The following is an 18,940-nucleotide window of genomic DNA, read 5'->3' on the forward strand; positions in this document are numbered from 1 at the left end:
GAGGACGTTGTTGCATAAGCCGAGCGTCCAGTGAGCAACGAAGGAGGCGGGAAAATCCCTGGAACCTTAGATCCGGTACCAATTTTTGCGCCCGTGTGGCCGGGTGTTCCTTTACCTGCTTCGGGCCCCTCTCCTTTTTGATTTTTCTTTTTTCGTGCTTGGGTTTTACTTGAGGGGTTGGTTATAATTTAAAAAAAAATATAGTAAAAAGAGGGAAAAAAACTGTAGCAACCGGGCAGAAAATTGAATAGAGCGAGCACCTCCCCCGTTCTCCGCGTCGGCTGTTGCACGTGAACAATGAAAGATAACCGGGAAAAGGAATGTTCCCAGGAAAATTCACCCTACGGATGGGGAGCCACGGGGGTTTGAAAATTCCTGACTCCCCCTCCGCCCGTTGAAAAGTATACAACGCATATACTCTTATCCTTTAACCTAAAAAAGACGGGGCAAACACACACACGCGCAAAAAGATAAAACCCTGTATATGTTTTTGTTTTTTTTGTTACACGCTGCAGGAATTCTGTTGGCTTTGACGTGAATGACGACAACAACCAGGCTTGTTAAAAACACCCTCATGTTTGCCCACACCAGAGCTAGCGTTCTGCTGTTGTATGGGTAGTCCCGGGGGTAAATGTGCCCTCCACATAGCAGCTTATCAAGATTGACACTGTTATCGGGATTGATTCCGTTAGCACCATTTCAGTCGAACTGTATCGATAATTTGGGCTGTCTTCTTTAGTACAAGAACGAATAGTCTACCGCGAGGGCCGTAGTGTTCTAACTCAGACTTGTACACGTTATTTAAAGAAAAAGTAAAAAATTACATTTACAATTACCCACGGCTAAGTGTAACGAATTACAGTTACAAGTGCACTTCCACAAAAAGTAAGTGGCCGTTACTTAAAGAAGTCATCCGTTACTTTCGCGGCGTTACTTTCAACCTTACTGTCCTAGGGTAGGAAACAAGACGCAAGTGTTGTGAAAGCGTTTTATTGTTGCCGCAGCTCACATATTTGTGAACAACATCTGGCCCTCGAACAACATCTGGCCCTGAAAAAGCCTCATCGGACATGTTGCCTCGTTTCTATGTGAAGATGCCGTTCGCTGCACTAAAGACCTTTTGAATCTAGCTTTTTCCCAAATTGCTGCTGCCACCTGGACGCGCAACTGAGTGTCTAGAAAACGACGCGTTCGCAAGGCTTCCCTTACCCGCTCGACACCCAAAACATCAGCTAGATCCTGTTGGCCCATTGAGACGCTGTGTCCTAGCCACGGCTCCACCAAACTTCGCTTTTTTCTTCGGCGTCGATTATCTTGGGCCTTGGAGTTGATACAAAAGACTTATCTTCTCACTCTCTCTCTCTCTCTTGGCCAGAAGGAAGCAAAGAAAGAGTGAAGAGACAAAACGAAAAGGCGAGCGTAGATCTGCTACACCAGCTCGCCTGCATTTTGACGCTTTTTTTAAATTTGTTTTTTATTAAAAGGACACACTTTGAACTCGGGAGTTTGCCTACTATTGTTTATACGGAGAGTCCGGTTCTTTGTATAAGTGTGCTTCCCACTTTATTGTGGGCGAGCAAGCTGACGAGTTACGACCGGCGAACAACAACAACACACACACATAAAAAAAAATTGATTTGACGGGACGTGACCATGTAAAAAGTGACAGGCCTCACGTTTTGTAAATGCAGGTGACAGTGTGATTCCGATAGAGCTCACCCTTACAAAAAAAAAAAAAAAAGATATATATTTTTAAACATTTTTTTGTTAATTTTTAATCAAAGTTTTCGCATTTTTCCTCCGCGAATCAATACAAAACTTTAACTGATTAGAATCATTCCCTTACGTAAAAAAGTAAGGAAATTAGTTTACAATTATTTTCTCAAATATGTAATTATTCCCTTATAAAATTACTGACAAATGTAAGGAATTACAAGTAATTTCTTTGCTTGTAACGGATTACGTACAAGTCTGTTCTAACTCACGGACAGCAAAAATCGGTTTCTTAACGTGATCTGCGGCAATTTACTGCAGAGGCGCGGCTAGGTGGAGGAAGTAGTCGCAATATCATCGAATGAACTAGCCATTTAAAGATTCAAAAAAGAAGAAGAACCGGTTTCAGGCAATCTACGGCAGCATTTCGTGGGGATTGCAGTTCGTGCGCGAAATGCTGCCGAGTGATAACGGAAGCGACGAGAGCACGCCGGCACCGAGCTTAGCGGACGATCTTCCAAGAGTTCTGACTACTCTTCCTTCGGCACGGCGCCAATCTCTAACGCGGGTGTGCACAACTCAAAACTGACGAGGCCCGAAAAAATGCTTATTGGGAACTGCGCGGGTTTTCAATATCTGGCATCATCGCACTGGTTGCCGTCTAGAACACATCTCGTATAGTGTCGTGTGCGCGGGCAGCATGTTGTGCATCCCTGCTCTGCTGTATGATTTTCAATTTTCAATTTTCAATATGTATATATATATATATATATATATATATATATATATATATATATTTGTAATAAACAAAATACGAAAACAAACGTCTAAATATCTCCCTCTCCCCCTCTCTCCCCCCCCCCCCCCCCCCCTTTCTTCTACGGAATCATCGTTCGCGGCGTCGCTCTCTCTCGTGCCGCCATCTGTCGGCAGAGGACAAGTGGCAACCTAAGGCAGCAGTTTAGAGACGACTAAACTGCAGCCTTAGGTTGCCCAAAACAAGTTCTTCTTCGTTTTTTTTTTTTTTTATTTTCTTTTTTTTAATTTTTTTTAGGGAGGTAAGTTTATTTATTTATATTTTGACTTCATGCTTGTTGATGTCGTTGTTGTTTATACATTTAAAACATAACTGTACAGAGATGTCTCAGGTGACATCTCTGTACCCTACTTCCACCACCTAGCCGCACCTATGTTGTAAATCGAAACGCGCTACGCTGAGAAGCCGACTTTTGCGGTCATCAATGTGGGTTAGATTTATGAGGTCCTCCCTGAGTATTAACAAGTTAAAAAAGTTTAATAATAATAATCGAACCATGACAATGAAACTCGGTTACCACATGATCCGGGCTTGTTTTCATCATTGTTTGGAAGAAAAAATACATGCCGTGCCCATATCTTATATTGGCACTCCGCTATGGTTGGTGACTGCCACAAACAAGGGGGCTTGTTTCAATATCGCATGGACAGACAACGTGAAAATTTATCGCATGGACAGGCAACGTGAAAATTTGAATAAAAATTTCTAATGTGTCTATACAAATACAACACTGTACCATCAATCAATTTTGTTCCTAAAAAAAAAAACACGTATGTTAGGGAAGTTTCGTGCGTTCTAAGTAATCGCCACACGCCGTCCTCGCCGCAGCGAAACCAGTCGGTACGATCTATATCTATGGTCCGAGTTCAGATAATCCCGATGTCTCAGGGGCCACAAGAGCTGGTCAAGAATATTCCCAACTGATTGCGTAACCGATGCAAACCGACGCGTATGTTATGGAGAATTCCTTGGGTAGATTTGAAGCGATTCAAAAGCGCTCCATGCTCGTGTAAGGCGTGCTTGTACGTGTGCAGCATGTGTGTGTGCCCATGTGATATGTCCGAGACGATGTTCGAGCTGTTTTTCAACTATACTTCGTCTCACCTTACCATGGACTAACTGCGAAGGCTGTGCAAGCGCGAGAGGCTAGCCTTGACTGCCTTGACTGGAGCACTCGCTTCACGAGCGCTCGTGCAGTCGCCGAGGCTTTATCCAAAGCAACGCTCGCGCTTTGAGCATGCACGGCTAACAATAGTCCATGCTAAGGTGAGACAAAGTATAGGCTTCCTTGGATGATCCCTCTCCGACAGAGTACAGTTCTGTGGTTTTATGATGCGTCTATTCACACGCAAGTATTCTATTATGTTGCACCTTGTTCACCGCTTACATTATCGTGTTTATAGTGTCCTTTTATCGTCTTTTCTAAGTAATTTTTTTTCTAAATTCGTTTAGACTTATTTTTCTTTTACATTATTCCTCCGCCATATCTTAATTCGCGCTATGATATATCTGTTTTATTTGGAAAAAGCTAAAATAGTATACATAGCGTTTTCACAATGAAACCAGCTCTGTAAAACGAGCGGGATAAATTAACGGTAAAACCGAGCGTGAATTTAGGTTGCGCATCTTATTTGGTCAAATTTCAAGGCGTAGCTTTCTTCCTGTGAAAAAACGAGACCAACAAACTTGCCAGTGATCGAAGACGACCGAGTCAGCGTCGGCGGCTGTAATTCGTGGTACCATCTCCTAAATAAACGCAGCGAGCAGACGACGCACTGTTTCGTCTGCTCGCTCGACCTGGAACTTTTATATGTGACGTCACCCAATACCGCTTAGAGGAAAAAGCGTGCGCTTGGCATCATCGTTGGTGGGTACGCGTCCGTCTTGGTGCTAGCGTCGCGGTCGTTGTCAGACGCTACAGGGCGTGCTGGCGACGATGCTGATGCAATGTAGGCGGCACTGCCTGAATCCACCCGAATAACTAGGAAAAATGTTTGGTGGGGAAAGGCCCGAGCCTTTTCTTCCAGGTGGTGTTGCACCAGACGTATGTATATATCTTAAATACTCTAGTCAAGAAACTGTATTTCTAATACTTTTTGGTGGTATTTCGGTGCCTTTCAAAGTACACCTAGTCTAGACTATTTGCTTCTCTATTTTAATTACATTTCTCACTACCTTGTACTCAGCGACTCAAATATATTTTACAATGATTGTAATGCAATTAAATGCAAAGGTGCAAGCGAGCTGGACAAGAATGACGAAAATAATCCCTGGAGAAGGGGAACAAGAGGGACAAAGGACAATCACAAATCTCCAAACACAGCTAGGTGACCGGTGAGCGACCGAAAAAATCCGCCTGGTCCGGGTATCGAACCCGGGACCTCTCCATTACAGGTGGAGCGCTCTATCAACTGAGCTAACCAGGGGTTAGACATTGGTAGAGCGCTCCACCTGTAATGGAGAGGTCCCGGGTTCGATACCCGGACCAGGCGGATGTTTTCGACCGCGCACCAGTCACCTAGCTGTGTTTGGAGATTTGTGTTTGTCCTTTGTCCCTCTTGTTCCCCTTCTCCAGGGATTATTTTCGTCATATTTTGCAACTTTGGAAAACGTCTTTCTCCGGCACAACTTACGAATTTGGAGCGAAGCGACCGAACGCAGAACAGAAGTCACGAGCGAAACGCAGTCTCCAAATGCCAACAAAAGACCAAATTGATAGCCCCAGGGCCCACGTACCCTCGCTTCCGTTCCACTAAAACTGTGCAGTAGGGTCAAAGCTACAGGGAAGAGAGTGTATCCCTGCAATCCCGGCCTGTTCAAGAGGAAGGAAAGGAGGAACTGGGGGAAACCCAGCCCCTTATCTTCCTTTCCTCTGTTCCCTCTTCTTGAACAGGTTGGCATACGCTCTCACCCCTGTAGCTCTGGCTGCACCGCACTTTTCGAGAGACGGAGTACTGTATATGTGTCCCTTTAACCCCCCCCCCCCCTTTTTTTTTTCAAGTCTGTTTTGAATGATATGTCATGCATGGAGCTACCAAAGTGCTGGTGACGCCATTCGGATTGTACTCAGATCCCACCTTTTGTGTGGAGCTAAAGTGGTTCCGTCAGTGGACCAACGTTCGGTACCAACGCTCGGTACTCTTTTCGGAAATGGCCTGTTCATATATGGTTCTAGTATGAAAATACGCGGACATGTTTTCATGCGAGCACATGCACTCCCTAGGTTGAAGAAGCTGTGACCTAGACTGGGCTTCCCCAAAGCGCCTTGTGTGCCTATTGTGACTTAAAGGGGAAGTGCAACAATTGTCAGACTTTAACCAATTAATCGCGGAAATTAATCTGCGTCACCCATGGAACGAAAAGCAGAAAACCGTAGTTTCTTGCGAGCGCTGGTTCTTATTAAAGAAAAAAAGAAACAAATCGAAGGTCGAAGTGCCTCTCAACTCTCCACGCCGACGTTCGAGTGACGTCTCTGGGGGTTCACGTGGTTTCCCCTCGGGTCCTCTCTTCAGAGACCCCAGCCGCTTCCTCCGCGATTGTCGACTTTTCAAGGATTAGCCTCGTCGAAGGTCGCGGCGAGCGATGGACACAAAGGACGGCTCGCCACGGGGCTGACGGCGAGTGAAGCAGCGGAGAGGGACAGGGTTTGTTGACTTCCGCGTACCCCTAGAGACGCCGACATTTTAGTTCCCGTAGCCACCACAGGCGGCTGCAGATCGGCAAACAATTCGTTTTTTTTTTTGCCTTGTGATTACGCAGCAAAATAGCTTTTCGGGGAAAGGTGACGCGTTTTTGGTCACTTGGGCTTGTATAAACAATAGAAAAAAAAAAGCAAACTGGCAATTCCTTCATCATTAAAACCATTGCACTACCCCTTTAAAGGGCAACTCCGCTTAATTTAAAAAATTTTGAGATAGTGGCCGATTTTGCTTTTTGAAGCACTCAAAAACAATCCCCAATCCTTTGTTTCGCGAAAAATAAAATATTTTTCGTGTAATTTTACTTTAGCCATGATCACAAACCGAAACCGAAACGGTGGCAAAGCCGGACAACATTGTATATTCGGCATCACTAAGCATGTACACCCACGTGATATACAAGGGGAAGAAGAAGCTCCCCTCTTATCAGGATCCTCCTTTGTGCCTCCTGGATTAGCACAGGCGTCGCTATTCTCCTCCCAGAAGATTATAGAAGATTAACCTGTCACTCAAAATTCTTACAAAAGCAGCTTCCCTCTCCTCCTTTTACTTGGTGTTCAAAAGTATGCGATGTAACACAAGCCGCGCTCAACGAGGCGATCGGCTTATCAGTAGTATCAGTAGTCTAGCGCCGGGCCGGCCGAGCGCGTCACTCACGTCTTTCAAGGCGCTGGCGCCACCCGTGCTCTCCCCGAAAAAAAAAAATACATAAAATTGAAAAAAAAAAAAAAAGAAGCTGTACATGTTTGATGACGTCGCGGACGTGCCGGGAGAAGAAATTTGGAGGAAGCGGAAATGCAGCCGGGCAGTGTTGTCTGGCCCGCACGTCTCAACCAAAACCAGCGGATTCGTGCTTGTCAAACTTTGACAGCGATTTTAATGAACTTCTAGGCGGAATTTCGTCGTAATATTTGCCATGGGGGTTTGGTAGATGATAACAAAGAGAACTGTATAGTTTTGCACTACTGGAAAAGAAGCGGAGTTGCCCTTTAAGCTTTGCTCCGAAGCTCGTTCAAAAGCGTTTCTTTTAACTCCTTCCGAATGCGCGCATTGTTTCACTCTAAAAAATCTCAAAATCTGCTTTCCGACCGGTGGACTAATTTATGAAGTAGTGAATTGGGATTCTGGAATGTTGTTTATCTTCACCTCAATCCGTCAAGAATGGTTTCAACTGGCGCAAAAAGGAGCGCGGAAAGTGTGTTTAGAAGTTTCGCACACTTCTGCGTTTCCCTCTAAAACTTCATATATATATATATATATATATATATATATATATATATAGATAGATATATATATATACGTGTGTCGTTCACTCCCGTACTCATTAACAAGTCTGACTGCCTGATCAACTTCTACTTCGGCTGTTTATGGACATGCAATGCCGGACTACACATCAAGTCCTCCGAATCGTGCGGGGCGTATTACGAACTTATAGCAGAACGGGACATGATGACTAACTAAAGCGAGGCAGGTGCCATGTCTACAGTCCATGATACCCGTTTGCTCCTAACATATTTTGGCACCCATTATGTTGCAACACATTTTGCAAAATATGTGCACCCAGCTATTAGCGGCGAAATGTTTTGGCGGCGCCCTCCTGTGGTTCCCCCTCGTGACGTCATTATCTTGCGAAAAAGAAGTTCGATGGTGTTTGTAAAGGGTCTGGTGGAAGCTTGAAATCATAGAGCGCTGAAACCAACGCTGCCAACAGCGTGAAAATTGAAGTTCTTACATTACTCGTACTTCTGACGATGAGAAATCCTTTTATGACGTCATAGTCAGCACTCGGCCAATCGTGGCAGGACGACCACAGTGACGCTTTCGATCGCGCACGTCGCCAATAGTCGGTGACAGGTTAAGAACGAAGTGGAAGCTCCTCCCACCTCTTTCGACTTTGTCAGGAGGAACGCTGAAGAGGAGGTCACCTCCTCTCCAGTGTTCGCACTACTAAAGTAGAACGAGGTGGGAAGAGCTTCCACATCGTTCTTGACCTGCCACCGACTATAGACACGCGACTGGGATCGAGACTAAAAAGTGGCTAGAAAACGACGCGTGGGCAAGGCCTCTTCCAACGTTATTAGATTAGCTCAGTTACGGAACTGCTCATAGACGCCTGCATGCACGAGCAGTAACCCCCCCCCCCCCCCCCACACACACACACACACACACTCACCACGACTCGCCTGGCGCAGCGTCGCGTGACGCGCGCCGGACGGCAGCTTTGGTAACTGCAGTGTATTCTATGGGAAGCGTACGTTTCGATGCATGGCGTCTAGGTGGCGGTTCAACTCTGCTCTATGCAGTTCTATAGAACGCACAGTTAGGATACGAAAATCTAAATGGCGCTTCGAACGACGGCAGGCGGATTGAAGTGAGCGAGGGAGGGGGAGTACCCTCTTCCGCGGGAGTTCAACAACTGAGGTAACGTTGTAACGTTGGCCTCTTCCACCCGTCCGATACCCAAAACGTCAGTATACATCCCGTTTGCGCATTGAGCCGCTGTGACCTATATAATGCGGCTCCCCCAAATTTCTGCTTTGTCTATCTCCGGCCCCGAGGTTAATACAAAGAAATTACCTTCCCTCTCTGCTCGGCCAGAAGGAAGAGAGAAAGGGTACCAAATTCATTTACTCTCAAATCTCCAATCAATATGCCTGCAAAAAAAAAAAAAAAGCTAAAAACAACAACGAACATATTGCAGCAAAATCTAATTTTTAGCGAAGTAATCCCAAATAGATCATCCTTTTCTGACTTTTTCTTCTTATGTTACCAGCTTGCAATGCTCGGCAACTACATTCGAATGTAATTCAATTACCTTTTTAAAGTACTTGTACTCTACTCAAGGCAGTTTATATAAAAGTAGCTTGGGGAGAATTTTAATGTTGTTTTTGGCATCATCTTCTTTTTCCGTTTCCTCCAGCAATAGCTATTTAGAATTTAGAGATAATAAATACATTGCCGGGAAGAGTAAACACCAGTAATCTTAAGAAGAAAGTTAATTCAAGTAGCTAAATTAAAAACAACAACAACGCCCTGGGAATCGGGAGCGCAGTTTTTCCCGTAGATTGTACGATGTTGCCACTGGCAGCAGAGGTCGCTTCCTGCTCATATTCGGAATAGGGAGACTTGAGCCTCCCTAATTCGGAAGCAGCAATTAATTAAATTTACGACATTGACAACGAGGTAGGACACTGAGTCCCTTTATTTTTTTTTTTTTTGTTCAACTTGACGTCGGCAGCGGAAGTTCTGCGTTTTAATTCTTTACCGCAACTCACTTGTCTTCCTTTTTGTATTTTCTTTTCTTTTCTTCTCTATGAAAGCTTCTGAGCCTTGAGCCACTTGCGCGTGAAGAAGCTTGTGGTTAGGCACGTGAGTGCCACGAAATAAGAATTCATCCCGCGCTTTAGCACGAACGGACAAGAAGCCCCATCTAGGAGGAAGGTGAGGAACCAGTTGAGTTTTCATGGTACTGAACCGGCGCGCTCAATTACGCGTGGAACGGCCAGATGGCGCGACAAAAAGCCGTTTGATGGGCGCTCCACTTTTGACATAGTAAAGGTGGTAAAGGGCCTTTTGTTTTTCGGTAAGCGTTATTTCCCTATATTTACAGCCCGAGCATGTTTCTTGAAAATCAAGCTAATCCCGATTTTTCTTTAAATTCGAGAATAAAACTTTACCATTACCGAAACGCACCTAGGTTCTGTCGGCTCCAGTGAACTGCAGTGAGATAGATCGAGCATATCGCCTTTTTGTCTAATGTGAAGTAACCTTTGCTCTTCTCCCCTTCCCAAAACTCCAATCCATAAAACAATTAAAAAAAAAATCAGAAAACAGTAGGGTGAGAAACTACTATCAGTATTTTGTTTTGACAGGAACGGCAGCTATTTTGTTCCTGTCGAGCTGAAGTGATGTTGATGTGCATCGCAAATCTACGTAAGCTGTGATGTCGCGAGAACGTTCTCTCGATACAGATGTCTCCAAAAAGGATGGTTACAGATAAGCTGCGCGTCCAGAAGATTATGTAAGCAACAAGAATTATGAAAATTCGAAAAGCCCTACCGAGCGCTTATATCACGCTGCGATTTTATCTTGTGTACTTCAATAAAAAAAAGAAGAAAAAAATATATATTTAAGCCAATCAGTGCTCCTTGTTCCTAATTATACTCATATATTTTTAAATGTAACCCAAAAACCCCTACTTCCAGAATAATGTTGAGGAAAACCCGACTTCCCCCCGATTATCAGATTGGAACGAATTCCGCCCAATTTTTACCACCCGATTTTTTGAAACGTACGAAACCCGAAAATGGAGGACCTGCTACACGTATATAGTAGTGCTCGTGTCAGCAAGGAGTTCATGCGCGATGCTAGTCACTGACAGTCGAAGAAATGCGGGGCGTGACCAGTTCAGTGCACCTCATTATGAATATTGACTTTTCTAAAAGGCAGTTTTCCAAAAGGTTTTCTAAAAGACAGCAGTCAATAAGTTCGCGGCATCCGCCGATAAGGGGGCGCCAAAGAACAAATCACGAAGCAAATGAGTCTGAACATATAAGACCCACCTCGCAAGGAGGTGCGACGTTCATTGCAGCGATCACCTTACGCGAACATTATGACTCATGTAATGAACTGTAAAAGAAACCCCCGCGTTTTTTGTTTTTTTTTTCAGAACACGTTTGTGACACGTACATACAGGGTGTCACAAAAGAAAATATACACGGTCAGTTAAAGTTGTTCCTCCCGGTGGGTGTGGGAGGCAGGTTCCGCTTCGATGGTCTGGAGCGTGGTGGCACGAACGTCGCTGAGTGACGGGTCGACTCACTGCTTGAATAGAACTATGTGCATTTATTTACACTCTAGTTACAAGTCCCAACTTGGGAAACCATCCTGCTTCGTCTAAAGTCTCGACCCCCGTCCCTCCCGGTGGTGTGGGAGGCAGGTTCCGCTTCGATGGTCTGGAGCGTGGTGGCACGAACGTCGCTGAGTGACGGGTCGACTCACTGCTTGAATAGAACTATGTGCATTTATTTACACTCTAGTTACAAGTCCCAACTTGGGAAACCATCCTGCCTCGTCTAAAGTCTCGACCCCCGTCCCTCCCGGTGGTGTGGGAGGCAGGTTCCGCTTCGATGGTCTGGAGCGTGGTGGCACGAACGTCGCTGAGTGACGGGTCGACTCGCTGCTTGAATAGAACTATGTGCATTTATTTACACTCTAGTTACAAGTCCCAACTTGGGAAACCATCCTGCTTCGTCTAAAGTCTCGACCCCCGTCCCTCCCGGTGGTGTGGGAGGCAGGTTCCGCTTCGATGGTCTGGAGCGTGGTGGCACGAACGTCGCTGAGTGACGGGTCGACTCACTGCTTGAATAGAACTATGTGCATTTATTTACACTCTAGTTACAAGTCCCAACTTGGGAAACCATCCTGCTTCGTCTAAAGTCTCGACCCCCGTCCCTCCCGGTGGTGTGGGAGGCAGGTTCCGCTTCGATGGTCTGGAGCGTGGTGGCACGAACGTCGCTGAGTGACGGGTCGACTCACTGCTTGAATAGAACTATGTGCATTTATTTACACTCTAGTTACAAGTCCCAACTTGGGAAACCATCCTGCTTCGTCTAAAGTCTCGACCCCCGTCCCTCCCGGTGGGTGTGGGAGGCAGGTTCCGCTTCGATGGTCTGGAGCGTGGTGGCACGAACGTCGCTGAGTGACGGGTCGACTCGCTGCTTGAATAGAACTATGTGCATTTATTTACACTCTAGTTACAAGTCCCAACTTGGGAAACCATCCTGCTTCGTCTAAAGTCTCGACCCCCGTCCCTCCCGGTGGTGTGGGAGGCAGGTTCCGCTTCGATGGTCTGGAGCGTGGTGGCACGAACGTCGCTGAGTGACGGGTCGACTCACTGCTTGAATAGAACTATGTGCATTTATTTACACTCTAGTTACAAGTCCCAACTTGGGAAACCATCCTGCTTCGTCTAAAGTCTCGACCCCCGTCCCTCCCGGTGGTGTGGGAGGCAGGTTCCGCTTCGATGGTCTGGAGCGTGGTGGCACGAACGTCGCTGAGTGACGGGTCGACTCACTGCTTGAATAGAACTATGTGCATTTATTTACACTCTAGTTACAAGTCCCAACTTGGGAAACCATCCTGCCTCGTCTAAAGTCTCGACCCCCGTCCCTCCCGGTGGTGTGGGAGGCAGGTTCCGCTTCGATGGTCTGGAGCGTGGTGGCACGAACGTCGCTGAGTGACGGGTCGACTCACTGCTTGAATAGAACTATGTGCATTTATTTACACTCTAGTTACAAGTCCCAACTTGGGAAACCATCCTGCTTCGTCTAAAGTCTCGACCCCCGTCCCTCCCGGTGGTGTGGGAGGCAGGTTCCGCTTCGATGGTCTGGAGCGTGGTGGCACGAACGTCGCTGAGTGACGAGTCGACTCACTGCTTGAATAGAACTATGTGCATTTATTTACACTCTAGTTACAAGTCCCAACTTGGGAAACCATCCTGCCTCGTCTAAAGTCTCGACCCCCGTCCCTCCCGGTGGTGTGGGAGGCAGGTTCCGCTTCGATGGTCTGGAGCGTGGTGGCACGAACGTCGCTGAGTGACGGGTCGACTCACTGCTTGAATAGAACTATGTGCATTTATTTACACTCTAGTTACAAGTCCCAACTTGGGAAACCATCCTGCCTCGTCTAAAGTCTCGACCCCCGTCCCTCCCGGTGGTGTGGGAGGCAGGTTCCGCTTCGATGGTCTGGAGCGTGGTGGCACGAACGTCGCTGAGTGACGGGTCGACTCACTGCTTGAATAGAACTATGTGCATTTATTTACACTCTAGTTACAAGTCCCAACTTGGGAAACCATCCTGCCTCGTCTAAAGTCTCGACCCCCGTCCCTCCCGGTGGTGTGGGAGGCAGGTTCCGCTTCGATGGTCTGGAGCGTGGTGGCACGAACGTCGCTGAGTGACGGGTCGACTCACTGCTTGAATAGAACTATGTGCATTTATTTACACTCTAGTTACAAGTCCCAACTTGGGAAACCATCCTGCTTCGTCTAAAGTCTCGACCCCCGTCCCTCCCGGTGGTGTGGGAGGCAGGTTCCGCTTCGATGGTCTGGAGCGTGGTGGCACGAACGTCGCTGAGTGACGGGTCGACTCACTGCTTGAATAGAACTATGTGCATTTATTTACACTCTAGTTACAAGTCCCAACTTGGGAAACCATCCTGCCTCGTCTAAAGTCTCGACCCCCGTCCCTCCCGGTGGTGTGGGAGGCAGGTTCCGCTTCGATGGTCTGGAGCGTGGTGGCACGAACGTCGCTGAGTGACGGGTCGACTCACTGCTTGAATAGAACTATGTGCATTTATTTACACTCTAGTTACAAGTCCCAACTTGGGAAACCATCCTGCTTCGTCTAAAGTCTCGACCCCCGTCCCTCCCGGTGGTGTGGGAGGCAGGTTCCGCTTCGATGGTCTGGAGCGTGGTGGCACGAACGTCGCTGAGTGACGAGTCGACTCACTGCTTGAATAGAACTATGTGCATTTATTTACACTCTAGTTACAAGTCCCAACTTGGGAAACCATCCTGCCTCGTCTAAAGTCTCGACCCCCGTCCCTCCCGGTGGTGTGGGAGGCAGGTTCCGCTTCGATGGTCTGGAGCGTGGTGGCACGAACGTCGCTGAGTGACGGGTCGACTCACTGCTTGAATAGAACTATGTGCATTTATTTACACTCTAGTTACAAGTCCCAACTTGGGAAACCATCCTGCTTCGTCTAAAGTCTCGACCCCCGTCCCTCCCGGTGGTGTGGGAGGCAGGTTCCGCTTCGATGGTCTGGAGCGTGGTGGCACGAACGTCGCTGAGTGACGGGTCGACTCACTGCTTGAATAGAACTATGTGCATTTATTTACACTCTAGTTACAAGTCCCAACTTGGGAAACCATCCTGCTTCGTCTAAAGTCTCGACCCCCGTCCCTCCCGGTGGTGTGGGAGGCAGGTTCCGCTTCGATGGTCTGGAGCGTGGTGGCACGAACGTCGCTGAGTGACGGGTCGACTCACTGCTTGAATAGAACTATGTGCATTTATTTACACTCTAGTTACAAGTCCCAACTTGGGAAACCATCCTGCTTCGTCTAAAGTCTCGACCCCCGTCCCTCCCGGTGGTGTGGGAGGCAGGTTCCGCTTCGATGGTCTGGAGCGTGGTGGCACGAACGTCGCTGAGTGACGGGTCGACTCACTGCTTGAATAGAACTATGTGCATTTATTTACACTCTAGTTACAAGTCCCAACTTGGGAAACCATCCTGCTTCGTCTAAAGTCTCGACCCCCGTCCCTCCCGGTGGTGTGGGAGGCAGGTTCCGCTTCGATGGTCTGGAGCGTGGTGGCACGAACGTCGCTGAGTGACGGGTCGACTCACTGCTTGAATAGAACTATGTGCATTTATTTACACTCTAGTTACAAGTCCCAACTTGGGAAACCATCCTGCTTCGTCTAAAGTCTCGACCCCCGTCCCTCCCGGTGGTGTGGGAGGCAGGTTCCGCTTCGATGGTCTGGAGCGTGGTGGCACGAACGTCGCTGAGTGACGGGTCGACTCACTGCTTGAATAGAACTATGTGCATTTATTTACACTCTAGTTACAAGTCCCAACTTGGGAAACCATCCTGCCTCGTCTAAAGTCTCGACCCCCGTCCCTCCCGGTGGTGTGGGAGGCAGGTTCCGCTTCGATGGTCTGGAGCGTGGTGGCACGAACGTCGCTGAGTGACGGGTCGACTCACTGCTTGAATAGAACTATGTGCATTTATTTACACTCTAGTTACAAGTCCCAACTTGGGAAACCATCCTGCTTCGTCTAAAGTCTCGACCCCCGTCCCTCCCGGTGGTGTGGGAGGCAGGTTCCGCTTCGATGGTCTGGAGCGTGGTGGCACGAACGTCGCTGAGTGACGGGTCGACTCACTGCTTGAATAGAACTATGTGCATTTATTTACACTCTAGTTACAAGTCCCAACTTGGGAAACCATCCTGCTTCGTCTAAAGTCTCGACCCCCGTCCCTCCCGGTGGTGTGGGAGGCAGGTTCCGCTTCGATGGTCTGGAGCGTGGTGGCACGAACGTCGCTGAGTGACGGGTCGACTCACTGCTTGAATAGAACTATGTGCATTTATTTACACTCTAGTTACAAGTCCCAACTTGGGAAACCATCCTGCTTCGTCTAAAGTCTCGACCCCCGTCCCTCCCGGTGGTGTGGGAGGCAGGTTCCGCTTCGATGGTCTGGAGCGTGGTGGCACGAACGTCGCTGAGTGACGGGTCGACTCACTGCTTGAATAGAACTATGTGCATTTATTTACACTCTAGTTACAAGTCCCAACTTGGGAAACCATCCTGCTTCGTCTAAAGTCTCGACCCCCGTCCCTCCCGGTGGTGTGGGAGGCAGGTTCCGCTTCGATGGTCTGGAGCGTGGTGGCACGAACGTCGCTGAGTGACGGGTCGACTCACTGCTTGAATAGAACTATGTGCATTTATTTACACTCTAGTTACAAGTCCCAACTTGGGAAACCATCCTGCCTCGTCTAAAGTCTCGACCCCCGTCCCTCCCGGTGGTGTGGGAGGCAGGTTCCGCTTCGATGGTCTGGAGCGTGGTGGCACGAACGTCGCTGAGTGACGGGTCGACTCACTGCTTGAATAGAACTATGTGCATTTATTTACACTCTAGTTACAAGTCCCAACTTGGGAAACCATCCTGCTTCGTCTAAAGTCTCGACCCCCGTCCCTCCCGGTGGTGTGGGAGGCAGGTTCCGCTTCGATGGTCTGGAGCGTGGTGGCACGAACGTCGCTGAGTGACGGGTCGACTCACTGCTTGAATAGAACTATGTGCATTTATTTACACTCTAGTTACAAGTCCCAACTTGGGAAACCATCCTGCTTCGTCTAAAGTCTCGACCCCCGTCCCTCCCGGTGGTGTGGGAGGCAGGTTCCGCTTCGATGGTCTGGAGCGTGGTGGCACGAACGTCGCTGAGTGACGGGTCGACTCACTGCTTGAATAGAACTATGTGCATTTATTTACACTCTAGTTACAAGTCCCAACTTGGGAAACCATCCTGCTTCGTCTAAAGTCTCGACCCCCGTCCCTCCCGGTGGTGTGGGAGGCAGGTTCCGCTTCGATGGTCTGGAGAGTGGTGGCACGAACGTCGCTGAGTGACGGGTCGACTCACTGCTTGAATAGAACTATGTGCATTTATTTACACTCTAGTTACAAGTCCCAACTTGGGAAACCATCCTGCTTCGTCCAAAGTCTCGACCCCCGTCCCCAATTTCTCTCCATCAAATCCAAAGTCCGAATCCCTCAAAATCCTCTCCACGCTCCTTTTGTAGGCCCGTAGGGGCCTCCTTTCCCCTCAGGAACCGACCAATCTCTTCAAATTCCGCCACTCACACGTGGTGCACTGTTCTCCAATGGTCGGCGAGCTGTCATTTTGGCGTCCTAACCGCGAAACCCAAACTCCTTGTAGAGTTGTTCTCTGCTATTTTCCTAGCCTGACTGGCGCCAACCGCTAAGTTATTGCATCGGGCAAAAAGCGACAATTTTATACAAAGCGGCAAAACCCTCTGCATACACGAACATTCGGCTATAAGCCACAAGCATCTTCCAGCGCGGGCTCTTTCGGTCCCGGTCCGAGCAGACCCCCGAAACCCGAGACGCTTCTTAACGACCGGCGGGGGGGGGGACCGCTCCCGCGTCGCGGCCGCTCTGGCCCCGCCGACCCAAACGTAGAAAGCTAAAAAAACACAATGCCGACGCAACTCTGGAAAGATAAACTTTCCTAACCAAAAGAAAACACCTTAATTAATAAGCATGACTCCTAAATACTTAACTCCTCCCCACCAAGACTGTTGCGTTGACACTTGATGTAAGCGCAACATAAATTCCTTCCCCGAATATCGCACTGGCAAATATTCGAACTGACCGCTTGTCCCAAAGTTAACCAAAAGCAACAACGTCGACATTACGCTCTAAAAGTTCACCAACTGCTCATTCGTAAATGTCAACACAATCAAACGGCAACGATAAAAAAAAAAAAAGAACAAAAAAAGAAGAGGATTACAAATCCAAACCAAAAATACTAAAACGGCGAACACACTGCCGCCGCAGGCAAACCATCCGAGCACACACCAGAATGGGCGCACAAAAGAAAAACTGTCATGATAGCTGTCATGTTCAAAATCACTGCCACCAACGATCACACACAAGTTGGACCCACTCCTGTACATTCCAGGGTCCCGCAAAATCAGTGGTGGGAGCTCTCAAAACTGTGGCATAATGACGACGCCCTAATCATGCCTGTCTAGCCTCGACATTCTTACCAACGCTAAAGCTACGAAACACGTTTCAATTACGTGCGGACACTCAAACTTCTCCGGCAGAGAATAAAAACCGAACACAAAAAGTATATATTTCGTAGAATATATAATATCGAGGGGCCAACTGAAGAGCAAAATAAACATTTATCAGGAGGGCAGTGAAATAAAAGTAGACTAAGGTCGAAATAAAAATCTAGTAGCCTGGCTAGCTACCCCCCTAATCGTGACCGTTTTGTCGTCCACCTCGTCGCCGTTAAAGACGTTCTGAGGACTGCCCAGGGCGGCGCGCAGTCAGTCGCTTCCGCGGCACTCGCCGATCCCGAGCCCAAGCCTGAAGTCTGCTGTTCAAGCGTGCGAGCCCCGGGCACCGACCGGTTTGGCTTCCTCCTCTCACCTGTGCTCATTCCGCGCCTGCCGTTCCCGCAGCCCCTTGCGTCCAGACTCCCCCTTCTGTAGCAGCTCGACTCAACTTTTTTCCTGGGAGTCGCCCTGCGATGCACCGCCGGATTGACCTTGGGCGATGACACGGCCGCGGTCCCGGAGGCGGTGCCTCTCCGCAGTCGGGGCTTCCCTCTCGACGTCTGGATCGGAGGGACCAAGACCCCCTTCACCGTCCTCTCGCCATCGTTCACGTTCTCTGCATGATCGTCCTTGTTGCAGCCCGGAGCCGATGCAGGGTTGGACCCGGAGTCCTTGTTGATCGCCGCCTCCAACCTGGTGATGCGCTTCTTGCGCAGCCGTTTCCTTCCAGCCTGGGACGGTCCTTGCCTGCCCAGTGCTGCGGTGACCGGTGCGCCGGGGTTCCCTGGAACCCGGCGCTCGATGTCGCCAAGCGGGTTCGTCCCCTCGTCGCCGCCGTCACCATCGCTCCCGCTCTCGCTTTCGCCTCCTTGCGTCACCGGATCACCGGCGGGTGAATCCGCCTCGTCCGCGCCAGCTCTCCTATTAACGGGCTTCACCTCGCGGCCGCCGCAGTCATCGCCGTATGCGTTCTCCTCGCGGTCTTCTTCCGGATTTTCAAGCTTCTGCCGCTCGTTCAAGATTTCGGGTAACCCGTCGTCGTCGTCCGTTTTCCCGGTGGGCTTCTGGTGCCCCTTGCCCGTCCGGACCGCCGGCTCGACCTCGATGTCGCCGCAGTCATCGCTGTCCGCGTCTATCTTCTCGGTGGGTTTGGAGTGTCCGTTGTCCGTTTTGACAACCGCATCGGATGCGCCGCCCGCTCCGACCCGGCCCTCGTCTTTCCTACCGCGGCGCGACTTCTCTTCTGCCTGCTTCAGATTAAATTGGGCGATCTCGAGCCTGGCCTTTAGAGCTGCAATTTTTAGCTCAAACGCGTTATCGCCCTCACTCCCTTCGCCGCTGTCACCATCGC

Source organism: Ixodes scapularis, unplaced genomic scaffold, assembly GCF_016920785.2.
Source record: "Ixodes scapularis isolate PalLabHiFi unplaced genomic scaffold, ASM1692078v2 PGA_scaffold8__174_contigs__length_109621045, whole genome shotgun sequence".
Lineage (NCBI taxonomy): Eukaryota > Metazoa > Arthropoda > Arachnida > Ixodida > Ixodidae > Ixodes > Ixodes scapularis.